Here is a 27,594-nt window from a genome sequence, read left to right on the forward strand (position 1 = left end):
CTTTTTTTTTGGCTAAAAGAAGTAACTGTGATCACGGTGGGCCAAAATAGGAGGGAAGTATTAAGACTTGAAAGGGTAACAGAGCTACCAAGTGTCAGAATCAGTGCTTTAGGATACGCATTAATTCTGCAAGGAGTCATGCAGTACATGCATCAGGCATGCATACGTGATTATGAGACAACTCCAGGTCTTTCAGGGAACTCCCAAACTAGTAGAAGACTTGCTCATTTTGCTCACTGTTTTTTGAAAAAAATCTCTGACTCTTTCAGAATATAATTTAGTTGTTAAGAACATAGTCTTGAAATACGAAAGTTTCACTCATTCATTCATGTAATATTTATTCAGTGCCTACTAAGTTCGCAAGACTGCTCAAGACACTAGGAAACAAAAGTCAACAAAACATAGCTGGGAACTGAGAGATGGAGGGACAATGGACAGGAAGCAGAGCAAATAAATAATATAGTATATTGTTTCTGTTCAGTCACTAAGTCATATCTGACTCTTTGCGACCCCATGGACTGCAGCACACCTGGCTTCCCTGTCCATCACCAACTCCCGGAGCTTACTCAAACTCATGTCCATGGAGTCAGTGATGCTATCCTCCCATCTCATCCTCTGTCGTCCCCTTCTCCTCCTGCCTTCAATCTTTCCCAGCACCAGGGTCTTTGCTAATGAGTCAGTTCTTCGCATCAGGTGGCCAAAGAATTGGAGTTTCAGCTTCAGCATCAGTCCTTCCAATGAATATTCAGGACTGATTTCCTTTAGGATGGACTGGTTGAATCTCCTTGCAGTCCAAGGGACTCTCAAGAGTCTTCTCCATCACCACAGCTCAAAAGCATTAATTCTTCGGTGCTCAGCTTTCTTTATGGTCCAACTCCCATATTCATACATGACTACTGGAAAGACCACAGATTTGACTAGACAGACCTTTGTCGGTAATGTAATGTCTCTGCTTTTTAATACGCTGTCTGGGTTTGTCATAGCCTTTCTTAAAAGGAGCAAGAATCTTTATATTTTGTGGCTGCAGTCACCATTCAAAGTGATTTTGGAGCCCAAGAAAATGGAATCTATCATTGTTTTCACTTTTTGCCCATCTATTTGCTATGAAGTCATGAGAGCGGATGCCATGATTTTTATTTTTTGAATGCTGAATTTAAAGCCAGCTTTTTCACTCTCCTCTTTCACCTTCATCAGGAGGCTCTTTGGTTCCTCTTTACTTTCTGCCATTAAAGTGGTATTATCATCTGCTTATCTGAGGTTGTTGATATTTTTCCTGGCAATGTTGATTCTGGCTTGTGAGTCATCCAGCCCAGCATTCCACCTGATGCACTCTGCGAAATAATATAGTATATTGGAAACTGGTAAATGCCATGGGAAAAAGAAAACAGAATTAGGTTAAAAATCTCAGAAATATGGGGCAAGAGAGTTTAGAAGGCAGTATTAGACAAATTTGTCAAAGTCGACCTTATTGAGAAGGTGGCATGTGAGCAGGGATCTCACATGAGATGAAGCAGGTGAGGGAGTGGGCGATTGTGTGGATATGGGATGGAGGAGAGGAAGCAACGGAGATGGGGGGACAGACAAAGACAAGACCCTAATGTGGAGCCAAGCCTGATCTTTCCAGGAACACTAAAGAAGGCCACAAAGTTAGGTATAAAGAGGGGAGGGGAAAGGGGGAAGAGAGTTAAGACTGGGCCGATTATAGAGGGCCATATTGGACATGGTAGGATTTCTTCTTTTATTTAGTGACATGGGTAGCCACAGCAGAGTTTCAGCAGAGAACTGCCATCATCCATCTCGTGTTTCAACGCACCCCAGTATTCTTGCCTGGGAAATCCCATGCACAGAGGAGTCTCATGGGCTACAGTCCACAGGGTTGCAAAGAGTCAGACATGACAGAGAGGGAACATACACAATATATATTGCTACAATACATAATCTGCAACATATTATAATACCAGTATATTTATACAGAGAACACACAGAATATACACCTTGCATATATACAGCAATATATGTATATACACACATATATAGATTACAACACATATACAAACACATATAGCTAGATATACTCAATAGCTAGTTATGGACACATATATACATAGGTAGATACAGCCACGGAGAAGGCAATGGCACCCCACTCCAGTACTCTTGCCTGGAAAATCCCATGGATGGAGGATCCTGGTGGCTTCAGTCCATGGGGTCGCTGAGTCAGGCATGACTGAGCTACTTCACTTTCACTTTTTACTTTCATGCATTGGAGAAGGAAATGGCAACCCACTCCAGTATTCTTGCCTGGAGAATCCCAGGGATGGGGGAGCCTGGTGAGCTGCCATCTATAGGGTCGCACAGAGTCGGACACGACTGAAGTGACTTAGGAGCAGCAGCAGCAGATACAACCACAGCATGCATAGATAGATAGATAGATAGATGAAATTGAACTGGTGAGATTCCGAGAAAACTGCTACCAGGAGCAGGACTGTGAGATTGGAGGAGGCGCAACCAATTCTGCCAGAAAAAGAAAATAACCTGGCATTTCATGAAGCAAATTAAAGTCCAAGTGTTTGGGGAGCGTCTCAGTGTTTGTCTTTCTGGTGAACTCTGGTGCTCTTGGCCGTGGGCCCAGGCTGGAGAGCGGGTGCAGGAAGGAGGCAGTCCTAGGCACCCAGCCTGCCGAGATCACACTTGTAACACTCCTCTCGTGGGTCTCTCAGCCAAACATTGCTCAAGGACTCCAGAGGCAGGAAAACACTGTTCTGTTTGTGTTGGAAGTTTGGAGAATCTGTCTGAAACAGAGAGAAATTCCAGACTTTTAGAAGTTTATCTTTTATGTTTGGGAAATAAATACAAACAGGACTGGTGTGAGAAAAGTCTTAGAATGTCCTAAGGAGGTGACATGGTCACATAAACATAAAATAAATAAGATATGTGAGGGGCATTTAGGAAGGGGTATCACAGAACACAGTGTCCTGGTTAATTTATCCAAATCGGACTTGACCATCTCCTACCCTTTTCACCAGGTGAAAAAGCATGGACTTTCATTTGATGGTTGGCTTTTGTTGTTTGCTGCCATCTGGTTGATTTTAAAAGACTTTTTAGACTTTCTATGAAGATGGGATATTGAATATAGAGTTTGTTCCTCTGATCCACAAAAAGAAAAGTGATAGGGAAAAAATAAGTTCAATGAATAAAGAAATAAATAATAAATTATGTCATTAATATATGTTATATATATTGATATACAGGTGGCCAAGAATCTGCCTGCAATGCAGGAGCCACAGGAGATGTGGGTTCAATCCCTGGGTCAGAAAGAACCTCTGGAGGAAGAAATGGCAACCTACTAGAGTATTCTTGTCTGGATAATCCCATGGACAAAGGAGACTGGGCTACAATCAATGAATACATACATATATGGAACAAATAAACTAACATATACATATATGTTAGTCACTCAGCCATGTCAGACTCTGCGACCTCATAGACTGTAGCCCCCCAGATTCCTCTACCCATGGAATTATCCAGGCAAGAATACTGGAGTGGGTTGCCATGTCCTTCTCCAGGGGATGTTTCCAACCCAGGGATCAAACCCGGGTCTTCTGCACTGCAGGCAGATTCTTTACCATCTGAGCCACCTGGGAGTGATTTTGTAAAACCACTCCCGAGTTTTATATACATATATGTATATATACATGTATGTATGTATACACATAAGATGGCAAGAGTGAACAATGACATTTTAGGAATCAGCAAATTAAAATGGACTGGAATGGGTGAATTTAACTCAGATGACCATTATATCTACTACTGTGGATAAGAATCCCTTAGAAGAAATGGAGTAGCCATCATAGACAACAGAAGAGTCCGAAATGCAGTGCTTGGATGCAGTCTCAAGAATGACAGAATGATCCTTGTTTGTTACCAAGGCAAACCATTCAGTATCACAGTAATCCAAGTCTATGCCCCAATGAGTAAGGTTGAAGAAGTTGAAATTCAATGGTTCTATGAAGCCCTATAAGACCTTCTGAACTAACACCCAAAAAAGATGTCCTTTTCATTATAGGGGACTGGAATGCAAAAGTAGGAAGTCAAGAAATACCTGGAGTAATAGGCAAATTTGGCCTTGGAGTACAGAATGAAGCAGGGCAAAGGCTAGTAAGAGTTTTGCCAAGAGAATGCACTGGTCATAGCAAACACCCTCTTCCAACAACACAAGAGAAGACTCTACACATGGACATCACCAGATGGTCAACACTTAAATCAGATTGATTATATTCTTTGCAGCCAAAGATGGAGAAGCTCTATACAGCCAGCAAGAGCAAGACCAGGAGCTGACTGTGGCTCAGATCATTAACTCCTTATTGCCAAATTCAGACTTAAATTGAAGAGTGTGGGGAAAACTTCTAGACCATTCAGGTATGACCTAAATCAAATTGCTTATGATTGTACAGTAGAAGTGAGAAATAGATTTAAGGGACTAGATCTGACAGAGTGCCTGATGAACTATGGATGGAGGTTCGTGACATTGTATAAGAGACAGGAATCAAGACCATCCCCAAGAAAAAGAAATGCAAAAAAACAAAATAGCTGTCTTGGGAGGCCTCACAAATAGCTGTGAGAAGAAGAGAAGTGAAAAGCAAAGGAGAAAAGGAAAGATATAAACATCTGAATACAGAGTTCCAAAGAATAGCAAGGAGAGATAAGAAAGCCTTCCTTAGTGATCAGTGCAAAGAAATAGAGGAAAACAACAGAATGGGAAAGACTAGAGATCTCTTCAAGAAAATTAGAAATATCAACGGAACATTTCATGCAAAAATAGACTCAATAAAGGACAGAAATGGTATGGACCTAACAGAAGCAGAAGATATTAAGAGGAGGTGGCAAGAATACACAGAAGAACTATACAAAAAAGATCTTCATGACCAAGATAATCACGATGGTGTGATCACTCACCTAGAGCCAGACATCCTGGAATGTGAAGTCAAGTGGGTCTTAGGAAACATCACTATGAACAAAGCTAGTGGAGGTAATGGAATTCCAGTTGAGCTATTTCAAATCCTGAAAGATGATGCTGTGAAAGTGCTGAACTCAATATGCCAGCAAATCTGGAAAACTAAGAAGTGGCCACAAGACTGGAAAAGGTCAGTTTTCATTCCAATCCCAAAGAAGGGTAATGCCAAAAAATGCTCACACTATTGCACAATTCCACTCATCTCACAAACCAGCAAAGTAATGCTCAAAATTCTCCAAGCCAGGCTTCAGCAGTACATGAACCATGAACTTCCAGATGTTCAAGCTGGATTTAGAATGGAACAATATCTGGTTCCAAATCAGGAAAAGAGTATGTCAAGGCTGTATATTGTCACCCTGCTTATTTAGCTTATATGCAGAGTACATAATGAGAAATGCTGGACTGGATGAAACACAAGCTGGAATCAAGATTTCCGGGAGAAATATCAATAACTTCAGATGACACCACCCTTATGACAGAAAGTAAAGAGGAACTAAAGAGCCTCTTGATGAAAGCTAAAGAGGAGACTGAAAAAGTTGGCTTAAAACTCAACATTCAGAAAACTAAGATCATGGCATCTGGTCCCATCACTTCATGGAAAATAGATGGGAAAACAATGCAAACAGTGACAGACTATTATTCTGGGCTCCAAAATCACTGCAGATGGTGATTGAAGCCATGAAATTAAAAGACGCTTACTCCTTGGAAGGAAAGTTATGACCAACATAGATAGCATATTAAAAAGCAGAGACACTACTTTGCCAACAATGGTCCGTCTAGTCAAGGCTATGGTTTTTCCTGTGGTCATGTATGGATGTGAGAGTTGGACTATAAAGAAAGATGAGTGCCAAAGAATTGATGCTTTTGAACCGTGGTGTTGGAGAAGACTCTTGAGAGTCCCTTGGACTGCAAGGAGATCCGACCAATCCATCCTAAAGGAGATCAGTCCTGGCTGTTCATTGGAAGGACTGATGTTAAAGCTGAAACTCTAGTACTTTGGCCACCTGATACAAAGGGCTGACTCATTTGAAAAGACCCTGATGCTGGGAAAAATTGAGGGCAGGAGGAGAAGGAGATGACAGAGGGTGAAATGGTTGGATGGCATTGCCAACTCAATGGACATGAGTTTGAGTAAACTCCAGGAGTTGGTGATGGACAGGGAGGTCTGGCGTGCTGCAGTCCATGGGGTTGTAAAGAGTCAGACATGACTGAGCAACTGAAGTGACTGACTGATATATACAAAAATGTTTGTAATTGTGTATATATATATATATATATATACACACACAAATATATATATAGCCAGGAATAAAGGGGGAAATAGTACCTTTCTTGGATGGTGGGTGGAATAAAGACACAGGTGTGTGGGAAGGCCTGCAGTTTGAGCCTCCTGGGCTCTGAGTCTGGAGCAGGGCTGAAGATTCTGCTTCTGAAAAATAAATCAAACCAGCCCCCAAGATGGGGATCCAGGACAAGGCTGACTACCCAAAGCCAGCAGATGGATTCATCACATTTTCCCACTTATGAAAAAGGGAGAAAATGACTGTTGCCCTCCCCCACCTAAAACTCTGGATTTGAGCCAATTTTGACCTGAGAAAGCACAGAAGTCACAGCCATCACCTCTCAAATAGGAATGGAGTCAAGCAACATGCTGACCAGGAGACTGGATCTACAACACTCCCATTAATAATATATGTGGAACAGGATTCCTAAAATGCTTGGGTGAGATCTAGGGATCTGTACATGGCCTGGGAGCAAGGAGAAGGCAACTGTCAAATCATTAGGTAAGGTGGGATTAATACAGGTGGAGAGAGAGAGAATAAATATAGTTCTCTCATTTAAATCTAAGCCTAAGCCTAGCTCTAATTCTTGGCCAACTCCTAGTGGAACAGAAGCCAGGAATTAGAAATGATTGTACCTCTAGAGTTGGAGATATACTGGATCAAAGACTAGGAGGACTGATTATAGGTATATGTACGTGAAAGAAGCAGCTAGATTCCTAGGGCATTCCTGTAGCCAAAATGACATAATTGCTCTTCCGTCTTCACTCATCCCATGGCCACAGAAGACTTTAAGTTTACCATTGAGAACACTGAACCAGGAGACCCTGGGCTCTGGGGCACCAGGTATAGCCGAGGAAGGATGCAAAGCTAAAACTGCTGAAATGAGAGTCCAAAATCCTTTTTCCCCTCAACTCCTGTCAGTCAGGCTTATACCCACAGGCAAGAGATTGGCGCATACAGAAACTCCTCAGGAGACAGATAAGCCCAAGTAAAAAGACCTACAATTGCTAGACAATTACAAATTCTGCAAGAAAATAGCTGATTATTTGTTCAATTGCCTGAGAATGAAGTTCACCACTCACTAAGGCTTGACCTCATGTGTTGGACTTCCAATAAGCTTTTAAGTGCCTAACTTTTTGATGTAAATGGATGGAAAAGAATCATCTTTTTTTTTTAACAATCACTTCTAATATAATAAGCAGACCAACACAATTATTTCTTAAAAAGAAATAAGGAAATAGATAAAATGTGGGAAGCCAAATAAATCAAGGGAAAAAACATTCCTGAAGAAGTCAAAAGTATTGCATCTATGAAACAGGAGCAAATACTGTTTAAAAGAAAAGTCGCAAAATAAGCAATAACAACAACAAAAAAAAAACCTCTTCAAAATTAAAAATCTAAACTAATCTGTTCTAAGGAAGGAAGGGAGCCTTGATAAAGACAGGCAGGTAGGTAACTATGCTCTGCTATGCTAAATCACTTCAGTCGTGTCTGACTCTGTGCGACCCCATAGACGGCAGCCCACCAGGCTCCCCTGTCCCTGGCATTCTCCAGGCAAGAACACTGGGGTGGGTCGCCATTTCCTTCTCCAATGCATGAAAGTGAAAAGTGAAAGTGAAGTCGCTCAGTCGTGTCTGACTCTTAGCGACCCCATGGATTGCAGCCTAACAGGTTCCTCCGTCCATGGGATTTTCCAGGCAAGAGTACTAGAGTGGGGTGCCATTGCCTTCTCCAGGTAGGTAACTAGGTAACAACAAACACCCAGTTCAAAGTAATATTCTAGAGGGATTTAGCTGTTAATCTCTGATTAATAAGGAACGGAAATGGGATGGAAGAGCAACATACAGGGTGTACATTTCTATCTATGATGGCTTATTTCTTAGAAAACACTTTAGAGGCAAATATGTCACCATTTGACAAAGCTTTTTTTTCTTTTTTTGATTGTGCCAGGGCTTACAGGATCTTATTTCCCAACCGTGGATTAAAATTGTTGGTAAAAGCCCAGAGTTCTAACCACTGGACAATCAGGGAATTTTCACTGGTAAAGATTTGGGAAACTCTCATATCATTTCTTTTCACGCTATCTGTATTTTAAATATTTCACATAAGTTTTTTTTTAAGTAAATTTTTCAACAATCCACTTTCACTACAATTCTTATATTTTTTTAAAAATTCTAAGTACACACATATATAAACAATTGAAAAATACTTAGACGACATTAGCTTCACTACAAATTATCTCATACATGGAGCTTCAGTTATTTTAACTTTGAGAATAAAACTTCAGATGCATAAAATAGCTAGACGTTTGACTACCCTGAATAAGTTTTTGTCGTTGCTATTAACTAGTATCAATTGAATATCTACTACATGGAGATGACTGTGGCAGGCTTTCTTCTACACAATACATTACAGAATATGTTCCCAGTGTCAATTATTCATTTGCACTGTATTAACTGTGAATTCTGAATAATTCCCTAAATTTCTGATTCTTGTACAAAGGCCAATGCATTTCCCTATTGATTCAAACTGTGGTTACAGTGAGAAAAGTGGAAAAAACACTCTTCTCTAAAGCTTGGGAGGCTGTGAACACATTCTTTTAACTTTCCTTCCAAAAAAGATCTATTGAGTAATTATAATTGAGTCTGCTGGCTCCACAGATCTCTGCTTCGCTGAGGACTTTTACCAGAAAGCATTTTATGACACCAACCAGCACCACCAATCCACTTGGATTAAATCAGATGCTCCTTTTCAACACTGTGGTCTTAGCATGCTTGTGTCTTAGACCCCTTCCCCATCCAACCACCTCCTCTATACTTGGAATTCCTGTTTACTTCTTCACCTGCCCCCAAAGAATGGGATCTCTCTAAGGGGGTTCACTGTTTTGGTCACTGTGGTATTCCCCAACATGTAGCTTAGGGCATGGCACATAGTAGGTGTTCAATAAATACTTCTTTGAATGAATGGGTAACTAAATGCCAGCCTTCGTTTTCTGCCATTGCCCTGGATAGATCTTGATGCTGCAGCTTGGTCACAGCAGAGCAAAGACAACTGTGGTCCAAAGTCTTCCCTTATTACGTCTAATCATACAACTATAAAACACTGCAAAAGGCACACCCACCAGAAACTAATTCCTGCATGGTCAATTTACAGTAAGTGCTTCTGGAATTTGCCTCAACTGTGGTATCAGAATTTGAAGGTTCCAATTACTGGGAAAACAGTTCCCATTACCAACAGAAGAATCATGAGGAGGAACGTTCAACTAGGTTGGCATATGAACAGCTTAGTGTAAATAATGGATTATCAGAATTTCTACATCACCAAGAGAAATGGCAAAGAAGAACAAAGTCTCTGTCCAAATGTTCAGGCCCTCATTTCCTACTTTTCCAGTAAATTTGTCTTAGCTGCAATACTTAACATTTGCATATCTCAGTTTCTGTGGAGGCATATGAGTCTTCCCAAAGCCTTATAAAATCAGAGCCTTAGGCATCTTAGATTACACTGTTTCTTAACATTTTCTGACTCGTGTTCCTCAGAATCACACTATTGAAAAATCTGGGTCTCATTCACCTTTTATAAGAAGGCAGTGAATAGCATACATTGAAATAAACTATTATTCTATTTATCATCTACATTAAGAACTTAAAAATTGCAAGGGTGAGGTTTACATTATTATTGCTATTTGCAGTGGGTTGAATACTGTCCCTCCAAAAAATTCATGTTCACTTAGAATTTCACAATGTGTTCTCTTTGAAAATGTAATTAGTTAAGGATCACAGATGAAACATTCTGGTTTAGGGTGATTTTTCCAGTAGTCATGTACAAGTGTGAGAATTGGACCATAAAGGCTGAGTGCCAAAGAATTGTTGCTTCTGAATTCTGGTGCTGTAGAAGACACTTTAGAGTTCCTTGGACTGTAAAAAGATCAAACCAGTCAATGCTGCAGCAGCAGTCATTGGAAGGACTGACGTGGAAGCTGAAGCTCCAATATTTTGGCCACCTGATGGAAAGAGACGACTCACTAGAAAAGACCCTGATGCTGGGAAAGATTTAAGGCAAAAGGAGAAAGAGGCAGCAGAGGATGAAATGATTAGATAGCATCACCAACTCAATGGATATGAGTTTGAGCAAACTCCGGGAGATAGTGAAAGTCAGGGGAGCCTGGTGTGTTGCAATCCATGGGATCACAAAGAGTCAGATCCAACTTAGCAATTGAACAACAACAATTAAATCCATTAACTTGTATCCTTATGAAAACAGGGAGGGGAGAGAGAGACACACAGGTAAAAGGCAATGAGAAAATAGAGCAGTGGAGGTCGGACTTCAGCTGCCACTTCCCAGGAGCCTCCAGAAGCTTGAAGAAGCAAAGAAATATCCCCGCTTATAACCCCTGGCAGGAATGTAGTCCTGCTGATATCTTGATTTCTAATCTACAGAACTGTGAGAGTCTAACTTTCTGTTGTTTAAGCCACCCAGTTTTTGGTACAGCATTAGAAAACTAAAAAACTGGTTTTGAAAGCACCAAAGCAGTAATTGCATCATTGGTTGAAAATGGTAACAAATACTATTACATTAATAAAAAGACAATTCTTTTTTCTTCAAGAATACTTCAGTATTCTTGCCTTGAGAACCCCATGAACAGTATGAAAAGGCAAAAAGATAGCACAATGAAAGATGAACTCCCCAGGTCGGTAGGTGCCCAATATGCTACTGGAGATCAGTGGAAAAATAACTCCAGAAAGAATGAAGGGATGGAGCCAAAGCAAAAACAACATCCAGTTGTGGATGTGACTGGTGATAGAAGCAAGGTCCGATGTTGTAAAGAGCAATATTTTATAGGAACCTGGAATGTTAGGTCCTTGAATCAAGGCAAATTGGAAGTGGACAAACAGGAGATGGCAAGGGTGAACGTCGACATTCTAGGAATCAGAGACCTAAGATGGACTGGAATGGGTGAATTTAACTCAGATGACCATTATATCTACTACTGTGGGCAGGAATCCCTTAGAAGAAATGGAATAGTCATCACAGTCAACAAAAGAGTCCAAAATGCAGTACTTGGATGCAATCTCAAAAACAACAGAATAATCTCTGTTCATTTCCAAGGCAAACCATTCAATATTATGGTAATCCAAGTCTATGCCCCAACCAGTAATGCTGGAGAAGCTGAAGTTGAACAGTTCTATGAAGACCTACAAGACCTTTTAGAACTAACACCCAAAAAAGATGTCCTTTTCATTATAGGGGACTGGAATGCAAAAGTAGGAAGTCAAGAAATACCTGGAATTAACAAGCAAATTTGGCCTTGGAGTACAGAATGAAGCAGGGCAAAGGCTAATAGGGTTTTGCCAAGACAATGCACTGGTCATAGCAAACACCCTCTTCCAACAACACAAGAGAAGACTCTACACATGGACATCACCAGATGGTCAAGACTTAAATCAGATTGATTATATTCTTTGCAGCCAAAGATGGAGAAGCTCTATACAGCCAGCAAGAGCAAGACCAGGAGCTGACTGTGGCTCAGATCATTAACTCCTTATTGCCAAATTCAGACTTAAATTGAAGAGTGTGGGGAAAACCACTAGACCATTCAGGTATGACCTAAATCAAATTGCTTATGATTATACAGTAGAAGTGAGAAATAGATTTAAGGGACTAGATCTGATAGAGTGCCTGATGAACTGTGGATGGAGGTTCGTGACATTGTATAAGAGACAGGAATCAAGACCATCCCCAAGAAAAAGAAATGCAAAAGAGCAAAATGGCTGTCTGAGGAGGCCTTACAAATAGCTGTGAAAAGAAGAGAAGTGAAAAGAAAAGGAGAAAAGGAAAGATATGCCCATTTGAATGCAGAGTTCCAAAGAACTTCAAGGAGAAATAAGAAAGACTTCCTCAGTGGTCAGTGCAAAGAAACCGAGGAAAACAATAGAATGGGAAAGAGTTTCTTCAAGAAGAATCTCTTCAAGAAAATTAGAAATACCAAGAGAACATTTCATGCAAAGATGGACTCAATAAAGGACAGAAATTGTATGGACCTAACAGAAGCAGAAGATATTAAGAAGAGGTGGCAAGAATACACAGAAGAACTGTACAAAAAAGATCTTCATGACCCAGATAATCATGATGGTGTGATCACTCACCTTGAGCTAGACATCCTGGAATATGAAGTCAAGTGGGCCTTAAGAAGCATCACTATGAACAAAGCTAGTGGAGGTGATGGAATTCCAGTTGAGCTATTTCAAATCCTGAAAGATAATGCTGTGAAAGTGCTGCACTCAATATGCCAGCAAATCTGGAAAACTCATCTGTGGCCACAGGACTGGAAAAAGTCAGTTTTCATCCCAGTCAAAGAAAGGCAATGCCAAAGAATGTTCAAACTAACACACAGTTGCACTCATCTCACATGCTAGTAAAGTAATGCTCAAAATTCTCCAAACCAGGCTTCAACAATATGTGAACCATGAACTTCCAGATGTTCAAGCTGGTTTTAGAAAAGGCAGAGGAACCAGAGACCAAATTGCTAACATCCGCTGGATCATCAAAAAGGCAAGAGAGTTCCAGAAAAACAACTATTTCTGCTTTATTGACTATGCCAAAGCCTTTGACTGTGTGGATCACAATAAATTGTGGAAAATTCTGAAAGAGACGGGAATACCAGACCACCTGACCTGCCTCTTGAGAAACCTGTATGCAGGTCAGGAAGCAACAGCTAGAACTGGACATGGAACAACAGACTGGTTCCAAATCAGGAAAGGAATACATCAAGGCTGTATATTGTCACCCTGCTTATTTAACTTATATGCAGAGTACATCATGAGAAACGCTGGGCTGAAATCAAGATTGCTGGGAGAAATATCAATTACCTCAGATATGTAGATGACACCACCCTTATGGCAGAAAGTGAAGAAGAACTAAAGAGCCTCTTGAAAGTGAAAGAGGAGAGGCAAAAAGTTGGCTTAAAGCTCAACATTCAGAAAACTAAGATCATGGCAGTTGGTCCCATCACTTCATGGCAAATAGATGTGGAAACAGTGGCTGACTTTATTTTTATGGGCTCCAAAATCACTGCAGATGGTGATTGAAGCCATGAAATTAACAGACGCTCACTCCTTGAAAGGAAAGTTATGTCCAACCTAGATAGCATATTCAAAAGCAGAGACATTACTTTGCCAACAAAGGTCCGTCTAGTCAAGGCTATGGTTTTTCCAGTGGTCATGTATGGATGTGAGAGTTGGACTGTAAAGAGTGCTGAACACAGAAGAATTTATGCTTTTGAACCATGGTGTTGGAGAAGACTCTTGAAAGTCCCTTGGACTGCAAGGAGATCCAACCAGTCCATCCTAAGGGAAATCGGTCCTGGGTGTTCATTGAAAGGAGTGATGTTAAAGCTCAAACTCCAGTACTTTGGCCACCTGATGCGAAGAGCTGACTCATTGGAAAAGACCCTGATGTTGGGACAGATTGAAAGCAGGAGAAGGGGTCGACAGAGGATGAGGTGTTTACATGGCATCACTGACTCGATGGATATGAGTTTAGGTAAACTCCAGGAGTTCGTGATGGACAGGGAGGCCTGGTGTGCTGTGTTTCATGGGGTCGCAAAGAGTCGGACATGACTAAACAACTGAACTGGACTGAAAAAGATAATAAAAAATAATTTTATCACCAAGATCAGTATGAGGAAGCAGAAATTCTTAGAAAGCATTCAGAAAACTGGGTTTCCTTTTGCCACAGCCATGGTCTGTGGTAAATATAGAATGAAAATGTACTGATTGGGTGGATAATCAGTATTGGTCTCAAATGACCAAAAAAAGTGGTCAACGGAATACCAGCTTGAATACATCCTTTCAGATAGAGGGTTTAAAATAAAACTGATAGTGAAATGAGGAATTGCAGAACTCTATAACTGTGTTAGTTGCTCAGTTCTGTCTGACTCAATGAGACCCCATGGACTGTAGCCTGCCAGCCTCCTCTGTCCATGGGATTCTTCAGGCAAGAATACTGGAGTGGGTTGCCACTCCGTTTTCCAGGGGATCTCCCTGACCCAGGGACTGAATCCAGGTCTCCCACATTGCAGGCAGATTCTTTACCATCTGAACCATCAGGAAAGCCCCATTAAACCTTGGGATTCTCCAGGCAAGAATACTGGCATAGAGAGCCATTTCCTTGTCTCGGGGATCTTCCTACCCAGCGATCGAATCCTGGTCTCCTATATTGCAAGCAGATTCTTTACCACTGTGCAACCAAGGGAAGCCTAATTATAGGACCTTTTTATATAAAAATGTAAGGCATTATTATATAAAAGTACCGGGTATCATTAGCACTTCTCCAGAGCTCACGCATTTCAGACATTTTTCCAGGCTGGCTCATCACCACCCTGTCCGTTGGACACATTGCCACTCTCCGTGAAATGGAAGGCACATACCAGAATGGAAGCTCCGAAAGCACGGGGAATTTGACCTGTTTGTTTGATGAACCATGCCTGGCACATACTAGACACTCAGTAAACACTTGGTGAATTTCAGGAAACTAAGACTTGCTCAAGGAAACACAGCTAGTGCACAATGAAACCTGGACTCCAAGATTTGAGCCCAGGTAATATTATTTCTGGAATCATACTCTCAACCAGCATCCCAACCTGCCGCTGACAGTGCAAGCGGAGATTTAAATCTCAACATATGTAAACAAACCAACGCTAACCATTTCAGAAAATCTGCAAAATAGAGAATAGGAGATAATCACCTGGTAACCTACCACTCTGCTGGTCAGCATTGACATTTTGTTAATATTTCCTCTTAAGGCTCTTTCCTTGTGTTGTGTGTGTGTATGTGTGTGTTAGTCACTCAGTCACGTCCGACTCTTTGTGACCTCATGGACTATAGCCTGCCAGGCACCTCTGTCCATGGAAATTTTCCAGGCAAAAATACTGGAGTGGGTAGTCATTCCCTTCTCCAGAGGATCTTCCCAATCCAGGGATGGAACCCCGTTTCTCCTGCATTGCAGGCAGATTCTTCACCATCTTTGTGTTATATATATTTTCCCCAAAGGTATATTAAAACTCTAAATACAGATTCTGCTTTTAAATTTAGCATTCTAGCAGATCATATTTCTATGCCATTATAAATTCTTCATAGATAAAGCATCACATGTTGCACTGAGAGGTTGTTACCTGCTTTACTTCTATTCCTAGGTGTTTGGTGTAAGTCATTTTCACTGTATATTTTGTCCCTGCAAATAGTTCTCTGACAAATATCTTGGCTCATAATCTTTTAATAAAATTTATTACAATATTTAACATACTTATATTAAATATAAACTTTGAATACATATTTACAATAATAAAAATATCCTTAGGGTAAATTCTTCTTTTTTTTTTTAGGGTAAATTCTTAAAGAGAAAAAGACAAAAAAAAAAAAAAAAAAAGACTCCTAGGTCAAGTGGTACAAAATTTTAAAGGCTCTTATTAGTAATACTGACAAAATGATTTCCAAAATGGACATGCCTATTTATCCTTTCATCAGCCATGTATGGAAGTGGGAGTAGGTTATGGTGGATCTTCTGTACTAAATACACTAAAATACTAATTTCATAAGCAATAAATGTTATCTCATTATTTTAATTTGCATTTCCTACAGGCCAGAATATATATGTATATGAAAGTGAGTGGGTGAAGTTTTTATGTGTATGCAAAATAGAGAAAGGAAAAGAACATGTCTATACTCCCACCAATTCACTCCCAGAGAAACAGTCAAGAGAAATCAACGTGTCTACCACAGTTGTTTTGTTCATAATACCCTTGACTGGAGACAACTCAAATGTCTATCGTGAGTAGAATGGAGAAAGCAATTCGAGTATATTCACAAAATGAGACACTACAGAGAAATTCTAAAAAGAATGAATTGCTACATGCAACAACATGGCTACCAGATGTTGCTGTTCAGTCACTAAGTCGTGTCTGCCTCTTTGCGACCCCGTGGACTGCAACATGCCAGGCTCCCCTGTCCTTCGTTATCTCCTGGAGTTTGCTCAGATTCAGGTCCATTGAGTCGGTGGTGCTATCTAACCATCTCTCCGCAGATATGAGTGTTACATAAAGAAGTCAGGCACAAAGGAAATACTGCACAATTTCATTTATACTGTGTTCAAGGACAGGCAAAACTAACCAATGATAACGCGACTCAGAATAGTCGTGGGGAAAGACAGAGTGGGTATCAGTGGAGAAAGGCAGGCTTCTGGGTGCTGGAAAGCTTCTAAATTTTGATCTGCATGCTGGGCAGATGAGCATACACAGGTGTAGAAATTCATTGGGCTTAAAATTAGCTCAATTTATCATATAAAGCTTATACCATTATATAGGTAAAACTGTAAAAATAAAAATAAATAACAAAGCATGGATTTTGAATGACCACGTAAGAATACAGACCCTCCCGTAAAAGTCCTTTAAGCTAAACGGTTCATTGCTCCATTTTATGGGAGTGAGAATTGGCTTTGGGATGATATCATGCTTTGCTGTTCAGGGAGTTCAATAATGAGCTCACTGAACTATTTACACATATGTTTGAAGGTTATAGAAAACTGGAATGGTGCCCAAAAGACTTAAAGAGTAAAGGAAGTCATTTTAGCAATTACCATCTGGCAAATCTACCACTTCAGTTATTATTTAAATAACACTTTAAGGAACAAAAAAATGATAAGCATAAAAAGGAAAAAAAGCATCGTGAAAATCTTCAATAACTGGGGAAAGACACAATACCCTGAGTCAGAAGAACTGCATTTTCATCCTAGTTCTACAATAAATGATTTCAAACACCAGTTTCCCTGGTTTTCTTCTCCCTTTTTCTTTTCAGTCTCCTTTAGTGCCTCCCAATCTTCCCCTCTTCCTTTAAATGTTGGTGTGCCCCAGGGCGTGTCTCCCTAAATAATTGCATATAATTTTAGGACCTTAAGTATCATCTGTAAGCCAATGCCTCCCAGATTTATATCTCTGGACTTGACCTCTCACCTCAACTTCAGACTTTTGTGACTGCTAGCTTGACAACTCCATTAGGGGTCTAATAGACATCTCAAACATAAGATCTTGATTTTCCATACATTCTCCATTCCCAGCTTCTCTAGTTCAGGACAAGATAACCACACTCTGCTCAAAACTCCCAAACCCCAAAATAGAGAAAGATCATAAAATGAGAGAGAAACCCATTCCCATTTTCTCTTCTACTCATAGTACTTATCACCACTTTCCATTTCATATATTAATATTTTTATCATCTGCCTCTCCAAAACAGAATGAAAGCAGGGACTGTGATAATTGTTGTATTAACAAAGTGCTTAGTATGTTGTGGGCTTCCTTGTAAAGGAAGGGCTTCCTTCTTTTCTTTACGGCTAGTAAAGAATCTGCCTGCAATGCAGGAGACCCGGGTTCGATCCCTGGGTTGGGAAGGAAGATCTGCTGGAGAAGGGAGAGGGTACCTAGTCCAGTATTCTTGGACTTCCCTGGTGACTCAGCTAGTAAAGAATCTGCCTACAATGCTGGAGACCTGGGTTCCATCCCTGGGTTGGGAAGATCCCCTGGAGAAGGGAACGGCTGCCCACTCCAGTATTCTGGCCTGGAGAATTCCATGGACTGTTCCACTGGGTCTCAAAGAGTCGAACACAACTGAGCGACTTTGATTCAGTATTTTGTAGGCACCTGGAATACACTGGTTCAATGAACGATTGATATATTGAACATCGTACATTTCTGATGAAAACATTACTGATAATAACTTTAAAGGACCACCTGTAGTAGTACTGTCATCACTGGGTTGCTGTGAGGTTTAAGAATGAGATAGGCTATGTGTGTGCTAAGTCGCTTCAGTCATGTTCAACTCTGCAACCCCATGGACTGCAGCCCCCCAGGCTCCTCTGTCCATGGGATTCTCCAGGCAAGAATACTGGAGTGGGTTGCCATGCCCTCCTCCAGGGAATCTTCCAGACTCAGGCATTGAATCCGCATCTCCTGCAGCTTCTGCGCTGCAGGCAGATTCTTTACCACTAAGCACCAGAGAAGCCTGAAGTATACTATAGAAAATGTCATTTTTTTGCAATAAATGGCAGATTGCTCTGCTGGTTTCAGAGGACAATGGTCTCACAACTCCGACACTGACTTTTGTAGGCAGAAGTCAGAAAGTTTGTGTTTAAATCTGGACTGTGTCCCTGATTACCGGGGGGCCCTTAGGTTCTGTGTGTAATCTCTCTGAATCTAGGAACTCTCATCTATAAGTTGAAGGTAATGAAACCTGCCTCACAAGGACAATGCAAATCTCTTTAGATGATACAATGTTTAGGAGTATGCCAAGCAACTACACGGTCTTCCAAAAAAAAAAGACAAACGACAAAAAAAACAAACATCTGCATTTATGTAAATTATGCTGTGTATCATTATGCTTTCGTGAGAGGCCAAGTATTATTTTTAAATAATATTTACTTCCCTATTTCTCTTTATAAATTTAAACTTACTGTGGAAATTGTAAACTATCCATAAAAATATTTTTTTTAATGAAAGTTACCTAGAATTCTTCCTCCCAGAGATAACCACTGCTAACATTTTGGTTATATATTTTTCAAGTCTTTTTAATGTACGTATCTGCATGTGTGCATGCTCAGTCACTCAGTTGAGTCCAGCTCTCTGCATATCTATGTTGTATGGTGTTTTACTCTGTCATGTTAACAATGTCATACAAATTCTTAAAGCCCATGGCTTATAAAATCTGTATTTATTTTTTCTGAACTCTTATTGATGGTCTGTTGGGTTGATTTACATGTATACAACTATAATATTGTTAATAATTTTTTTGTGATTATTTCCATGGGTGAAATTTCCAAATGAAATGCTTGGATAAAAGGGGGTTAAACTTTTGAAGCTTTTGATGCATCTTGCCAAATTTCTTCCAAAAAGACCACTGTGCCAATTTACACTAAAGCCAGCAGCATATTATTGCCTATATCATCACATCTACATGAAATATTGAATTTCAGGGTGGGAAAAAAAAAACATGAACACCATTTTGATAAATAAACAATTTCTATTAATTTTATAATATTTAAAAGTATATTTTAATATCAATTTTTAGTAATGACATCATTACATTTATAAAAATTTGTTTTGTGATATTTTTGTTTTCAAAAGAAAATTTTTTAAATCCACCATCCAGTAATAGTGATTGTCAAACTCTTGCTGAGTATAATTCCAGACACCTCTCTATGGATAGAAAAACGTAAGGACAAGTTGGTAGTTAGGTGAGGAGGGGAGGAAGAAGGGGGAAAGAAGTTTTATTAGAAATACAGGCAATTCTCCTTATTTGTGGATTCTGTGTTTATGAATTTCTTACCTGCTGTGCTGCGGTTATCATTTCACAATATATGCAATATAAACCCAATAAATTAAATTAAACATGCCTTTGCAATGCACACACACATGAGTACCAAACCACATCACACATGACTACAAGCTCCCCCAGGACTGGGACAGGCCTGGGCAGCAATAGTTATCCTTGTCAGGGAAAGCCAACCACTCAGGGACCACCGCTCCAAGTTCAGGAGCCCGCACTGCATGGCGCACATTGACAGTCTGAAGCTGACCTAGAAAGAAACAGCTGCCTTGCTGTATTTCACTGATTCTAAGACACACACTATTTTCACATTTTAACGTCTCTGAAAATGAAGTGTGCCTTATAATTGATGTCACGTCAAGGCTTCATTGGTAGAGGTTTTTGTTTGTTTCTTAGAGATATACAAAAAATGACGGTGCAGTTACAGATGATGCCTACAAATGATGGCATCTTTGAATGAACAGACAACAGTGCCCTAGACCTGGAAAAGCAACCCATCAATGATGCTGGGGAACTGGGGGTGATTGGCAGCGAGAGAAGAAGGCTTGGGTAATTGGTGCAGAAAATGGCAAAGGTGAGTGAGTAGGAGGATTCACAATCACAGACAAGGAATATTTTAGTTGAAAGACTGCTCAAAGGTCACTTGTCCATGATCATCATCTTCACATATTTGAAGGGCTGCCATGTGGAAAGAGGGAACACACCGGTGCTCCGCAACCGCTGAGGGCAAATCAGGACCAACCAGTGCAGTAAATGATGTGGCTTTGGCCTCAAAAAAAGCCAGAATTTAAAAGTTTTTGTTTTCTGAACAAATTGGATGAACCTCCATGTGAAGAAGTAAGGTTAGTTGAAAGAAGTCAGCAAGAGGCATGATGCTTTAGAAAGCATCTCTGCCTTCAAGTTGAGATCTGACAGAGCAACTTCCCTTCCAGTTTAAAGAAATGAAAACTTGAAAAATATATACCCATTTTAGCCCTTACCCATAAATTATTTTATATAAATAAATGGAGATATGTGTATAAGGAGATTAATTGCAGAGTAAGAAAGATTCGATCAATATATCCATTCACTGGGATATGGTTCAATAAATATAGCATGATGAAATATACAACTGTTAAAGAGAACCATTATGAAAGCCACGTACCAGCAAAGTAAACTGTGTGTGGTAAAGTCTTGACACAAAACCATATCTTCACTGATTGCAAAAATCTCATGTCTGCACATAGACAAGGGCTAGAAACAGGAAAACAGGTTATTCTTCGAGAGGCAGAATTGTAGGTTAGTTTTTTCTTTTTTTAATTTTTGATTTCTGTTATTGTTGTGCTTAAGCAATTTATGTTGTGGGGAGTTAGTACCACTGCTACTTTGAAGGGCACAAGGGGGTGGGCCTCTCCAAGATGAAAAAAAAAAGCACTGTAAGCTCCCAGGGCTCCTTTCCAAAGCATTAATACTTATAAAAGATGATCTTAAGTTCATTGGACCTAATTACTCAACAAACAGACCCACTAGGTATTTCTTTCAGACTAAAGATTCCATAAACTAACTACCAAGACAATGAGAGCAAAGTGAACCAAGAGATTTTTGGAAACCTCTCATAGTCTCTACATTTGAAGAGTATAAAAGGCAAAACTGGACGATCAAATATCAATGAATCTAGTGTAATAAATCATATAATCTACACGAACACAAAATAGACGTGGGAGAAGGGAAGAGAAATAATTTAGCTATATGGAAAGCATCAAGGCAAGCTACATGAAAAGAATAAGTTCTGAGGGCGTTTGTTTCATTTCACCTAAATAACAAATGCTCTAATGTTTAAAAATCAAATAAACTGGTTTATATTGAGTGATCACAATCTCCTCCCCCACTCACCACCAAATCCTCAGTCCTACTCCCTAGAACCTATTTCTTTCAAACATTAATATCTTACCTACTTTTCCTGGTAATTATCTCATCACTAAACAAGATACTCACACTGCTCTATCTTGCTTTCTACATTTAAGACCTTCTATATTGACTTCCAATATTAATCAGTCAATCCTAAAGGAAATCAATCCTGAATATGCACTGGAAGGACTGATGCTGAAGCTGAAGCTCCAATATTTGGCCACCTGATGCAAAGAACTGATTCTCTAGAAAAGACACTGATGGTGGGCAAGATTGAAGACAGGAGGAGAAAGGGATGACAGAGGACAAGATGGTTGGATGGCATCACTGACTCGATGGACATGAGTTTGAGTAAGCTCTGGGAGTTGGTGATGGACAGGGAAGCCTGGTGTGCTGCAGTCCATGGGGTTGCCAAGAGTCAGACACAACTGAGCAATGGACCTGAACTGAAGAAAAAATGTATAGTGGATAAAATGCTTGCATCTTTCATGTCAGAAAATATGTAAATAATACCTTATGCTCTCAATTGATAATTTGCTGTGTATAATACTAGGTTGACTATAATTATCTCTTTCAATTTTGAAAATATTGCTCTCCTGTTTTCTAGTGTTGCTATGATTAAATTTGAAGCCATTTTGAATTCTGAATCTTGTCTCTGTCTCTCTTTGTCTCTCTCTCGTATTTATTCCAAGTGTTCTACAATTTCACACTAATGTGGCTGGAGGTAAGTAAGGTCTTCTTGCTGACTGTGGGCTGAGCAATCAGGAACCAGTCAATACAGAAGTTCACATACTTCAGTTAGGGAAGACATACTCACATTAGACCTCTGATCAGTTAATCCTTTCCATTTTCTCTGTCTTCTCTTTCTGAGTCTCCTAATGTACTGATGGGGGAGTCCCTGGGTTGAGCTTTTAATTTTCCTGTTTTTCTTCCTTCTTGTCCATCATTTTTCCTTTTGGTGGGCGACAAAGTCACCTTTCAACTTTTAATAAACTTTTTACTTTTTTAGAGGTGTGTGAAATCAAAATGATGTCTTTTCCCCAAAAGAGCTCTTTATTATTCTGTTTCCTTTTCCCAAGCATCCTACTGATATTTTAAATGTGTAACAAATTTTCTTACCTTTCTGAAGATATTAGTTGTAGATTTTTAAGTTTTCCCCTGATGCCAGCATGGTTTGTTTTATTGAGTTCCTTTTCGTTGTTGTTTTCTGTTGGTTTGTTTGTTTCACTGGTTGGTTCTCTGGGGGATTTGGTACATTTTTGTCACTTTCATGTGGAGGGCCTTCCTTAAATACCTGGATTGCCCATTTGCTTTTTTTTTTAAGAGCAAAGCACCAAATGTTTATCTGAGGCACTGTGAGCATGGGCAGAGACTTAATTGCTGGGTTTTACTTGGGATAATTAAAGGGCACACCATCCTTGCGGATGGAAAGCTCCATTTGTCTGTCTCTGCGAAGCTCTCCTTTAGAGCTACTTTGTTTCATTACAAAATGATCTTTCAATCTGCTGCTCCAGAGCTTCAGAAAATAGGTATATATGCTGAGATGCTGGCCTTCTGGGAAAACAGGGAAGGGTGCTGATGGCCTTGCAGTTTGTTATATGAAGCGCTCTTAATCTTCTGTTCTAGCCCCATCCCATACCTCCTTGCTCTCCCCAGACCTTGGTGTCCCTGAGAACAGAGTCCCACGAGTTTAATTTTCCAAAGGTGAGGAAGGGACCACCTCGAGGAAGGGTAAAGGAGGGAGCCAGGTCTGCCAACCCTCCAGTTTCAGCCTGTGTGCCCCCTCAACCTTCCACTACTCCTGGTGTTCTTCTCGCAGAGCCTCTCAGAGACTCAGGGGCAAGTCATCTGCAGGCACTTAAGTGGGAACTTTCTCTGCTCAGCTAAGTGGTCTGCCTCGCCTGCATCTGTTTCCTATCTTCAGAACAGTGGTTGAGCCGTTCCATTCATTGCTGTGTCTTCCTACTCATTTTGTCCTTTGCAGACCAGTGTATTTTCTCTTCTGCCACTATTTCAAGGGTATGGGGGGTGGGGAGGGAGAAGAGAAAGGCATGTGTGTGGACCTTTGCTATGACCAACTGGAAGCCTCATGTCAATTTCCAAGATACAGTGGAACCAGCCAAGTGGAGAACCTAAATGAGACAGTCCAGGGAGAGTCATATGTGCTGGGTTTCTAGCAGACGTAAAGAATAAACTCTCCTTGGATGAAATCTTCTGCCTGCTCCAGAAAAGATACTGAAGGAGCATAGCACTCAGTTTTCAAGCTCAAGATCTGGAAGGATATAGGCTTCATCCCAGGTCTCTTACTTAGTAGCTGGGTATCTTTTGGGGAAATTTAACTACTCTGGTTTCCCCATCTGTCCAATAAGGAGTATAATCAAACCTACCTGATGCCTGTATTGAGCGCATTAAATGAGATGATGCTTTGTGAAGACTTAGCACCATATATAGCAAAAGAGTAAGGACCAGACTATCGTCATCACCATCACCATTAATAGCATCATCATATGCCTACACAAATACACTGTAATAGGGAACATTTGACTGAAGAGACAAAAGTAATTTAGATGAGCAGGAAAAAAAAAAAAAAACTGTACTAAGAGTCAGTGATGGCATCGTGAATTCCTTACACTGGACTATGTTTACTGAGAAAACACTAGAGTTATTTGAAGGAGTAAACTAAATATGAGTATTTGTATAGATATTACTTAGGAATCTCTCACATAGGCATTTACTAAGTGATAGCTCTTATTATTATATGTCATAAGAAAGGGACAAAGAAGACACTTTGAAAGTTCAGAAATGGGAAGCTGGGATTAAACTACAAAATAGGTTGACTGGCAGGTTTAAACACTGGCTTAGAAGAACACTCTGATATGTCAGACAACCCCTGGGAATGACGAAGTACCTGGTTATGTTCTCCTTTAGGACTAGGTACTTACCTCAGTACGTCTCATTCCCTGGCTGAATTTGCCTCTATGTTCCCAGCACCCAGCACAGGATCTCACATATAATCATTTTTGATAGGAACCAAAAACTGCTTAAATTATCTCCATAACCATTTTTAATAGCAAGCACGAGGATATAGGAAGGACAGAAAATAGCTGGTTTGGCACGCCCCCAGATATTTCATATACATATTTTTTTTAAGTTATCTTGTGCATGAATCAGGTACATTGATCAGCACTAAGACAAACAAGTCACTTTGACTCCCACTCTTTCCACAGATCTTCAAGGCTTCCCACATGGCACCAGTGATAAAGAATCCGCCTGCCAATGCAGGAGATACAAGAGAGGTGAGTTTGATCACTTGATCAGGAAGATCCCCTCGACATGGAAATAGCAACCCATTCCAGTATTCTTGCCTGGGAAATTCCATGGAGAGAGGAGCCTGGACGGCTACAGTCCATGGGCTTGCAAAGAGTTGGACACCACTTAGCACACACACACAAGGCTGGCTGAGCCCACCTGGAAATGACAGTATTGATTTCCTTCTTTGGAAAAAGATTGATAACAAGAATTTCAGGAAAGCCCTACAGTGCTGACTGTATTTCTTTTTACCTCATGCATTTACCATGCTTTTCTCATTAGCAAGACATTTTGTCACAGATTATTTAAATGAAACAACGCTTGTTAAAACAAATGGAAGAAAGATGCTCTCTGTAATGGCTTGAATTTTACTCTTTGTAGACATGCCAAATTGCAGGATTATACAATGTTTCCTGTCACCAAAGGGAATGAGTGACTTTGTCTGCACGGTCCCCAAAGTCAAGAAGCATCCTACAATGAAATCTCATATTTTGAAGGTGTATTTATAGCTCTCAGCATGCTTTCATGCACTTATATCACTTGGTTCTATCAGGTCATCGGTAACAATAGTTCCATTTTTGTAATGAAAAAATAAGGACTCAATGAGGTTTAGGTGATGCAAATCAAGGGATTGAGAGTACATAACATGGCTGAAAAGTAGCTGGAAGAGCAGAAGTTGGGAAGAAGGAGGTCTGGGTGCCCTTCTTGAACCTGAGTCTAATAAACTGTGCAACCGTGGGCAAGTTGCCTCATCATTCTGGGTCCCAGCTTCCTAATTTGAGAAATGAAAAGGCTGAACGAAGCATGCTCCCGATACTAACACTCTGAATTGCAGAATCCAGATTTACTAAACTCTTTCCATAGTACAGCACAACTTAGATCACTCTCTGGGATTAAAACTCGTCTGTTACTGATGAACCCGATGGATCTTTGTTTCTCAGTTTCTAGTTCCTCACTTTGATCAACAACAAACTATTAATATATACAAGTAGATTGAGTACCTGCTATCTGTCAGGGATGATTTGCGGTTGTTCAGCCGCTCAGTCATGTCCAGCTCTTTGTGACCCCACGGACTGCAGCATGCCAGGCCTCCCTGTCCTTTACCATCTCCCAGAGCTTGCTTAAACTTATGTCCATTGAGTCGGTGATGCCATCCAAACATCTGGTCCTCTGTCATCCCTTTCTCCCACACCTTCTATCTTTCTCAGCATCAGGTTTTTTGTTTTTTTTTGTTTTTTTTTTTTTTTTTTCCCAATAAGTCAGCTCTCTTCCAATGAGTCAGGGATGATACAGGGCAGTAATGATGCCAAGGTGAAGAGGCCTGGTCTCTGCCCTCAAGGAACCTACTGCCTAGAGGAGACACAAGAGCAGATAAAAGCTATGTTGTGACTACAGCAATGGAGAGATTGTGTACAGAGGTCTCAAGGAAGCATTAAAAAAAAAAATAGCCAACTCAGGTCTGTTGTCCTTAAGGAGTGATGTTTGGGTTGACTCTTGGTGATGGGTTGAAACAGACATTGTGGTGAGTAGTAGCAGGCACACAGTTGGGAAGGCAGGGTGCACACAGTTGGGAAGGCAGGGTGCACACAGTTGGGAAGGCAGGGTGCACACAGTTGGGAAGGCAGGGTGCACACAGTTGGGAAGCAGGGTGCACACAGTTGGGAAGGCAGGGTGCACACAGTTGGGAAGGCAGGGTGCACACAGTTGGGAAGGCAGGGTGCACACAGTTGGGAAGGCAGGGTGCACACAGTTGGGAAGGCAGGGTGCACACAGTTGGGAAGGCAGGGTGCACACAGTTGGGAAGGCAGGGTGCACACAGTTGGGAAGGCAGGGTGCACACAGTTGGGAAAGCAGGGTGCACACAGTTGGGAAGGCAGGGTGCACCCGGAGAACAGCCAGTCCTTCTGCAGTGGGGATGGAGCTGGTAGAAGGAGACGCGCACAGACCAAGACTGAGGTTAGAAAAGTGGACCAGATCCAATCACGCTGACTCTGGTTGATGATGCAGTTCACCGGTTTCATTGATTGACATTCTCCCTTGCTCCCAAAAGGATCTGAGGTGGTTTAAAGGATGGTAACAACAAAGAGCAAAAATTCAGATCGGCTTAAATAATAAAGGGATGTATTTGGTTCAGATTAAGGAGAAGCCTACTGAAGCCCTAGTCAACTAATACAGTGATCTTCAGACCCTTCGGATGACTGCCCCCCTCTATGAATATGTTTCTTTGAAACAGGCAGTTGATAAAAATCAAGTCTTTTGTCTTTTACAAGGACAGTGAGGATGGCATTGCCATCATTGTGGGGATAAAGGCCAGTCCTCTGTTGGGAGAATGCGATGTGCTCCAGGAACCGGAAATAAGCTCTTCCTGCTCCCCAGGTTCTGTCTTTGTGTCTGACGGACTCACACAGACTGCCTTGTCTGGATGTCAGCTCTGATGCCGACTAGCTGTGTGACTTGAGGACAGTACACCAACCTCCCTGTTCCTTCATCTGGAGGAAGAAATGACATAACATACCTAAACAAAAGGCCTAAGTAATGCATATAGAAACATGTCATGTGGGGCCCACTATGAAGTAGGATTCCGAAAATAATGTAAGTCTCCCTCCTTGCTCTCCTTAGAATGCAATATATATTTTCCCATAAAAGAAGTAAAAGTAAGTAACCTCTAACAACTTAACAATTTTAAGATATCTTCTCTCTTTAATATTATAATCTGGTCAGCTTTCTACATCCAAAA

The 27,594-nt window shown here is 40.6% G+C and overlaps 1 long non-coding RNA gene across 2 annotated transcripts; it reads right to left on the reverse strand.

Moving 5' to 3' along the window:
• Window positions 1-312: 312 nt before the first annotated feature.
• On the reverse strand, window positions 313-27,594 carry LOC132345550 (uncharacterized). 2 transcript variants are annotated; one of them, XR_009494964.1, is made up of 2 exons: window positions 20,806-27,594; window positions 313-2,789 (listed from the first exon to the last, which is right to left on the reverse strand). It is a non-coding gene; the product is annotated as an uncharacterized lncRNA (long non-coding RNA). The 2 variants fall into 2 exon arrangements; XR_009494965.1 differs by lacking the exon at window positions 20,806-27,594 and adding an exon at window positions 6,339-11,405.

Source organism: Bos taurus, chromosome 6, assembly GCF_002263795.3.
Source record: "Bos taurus isolate L1 Dominette 01449 registration number 42190680 breed Hereford chromosome 6, ARS-UCD2.0, whole genome shotgun sequence".
Lineage (NCBI taxonomy): Eukaryota > Metazoa > Chordata > Mammalia > Artiodactyla > Bovidae > Bos > Bos taurus.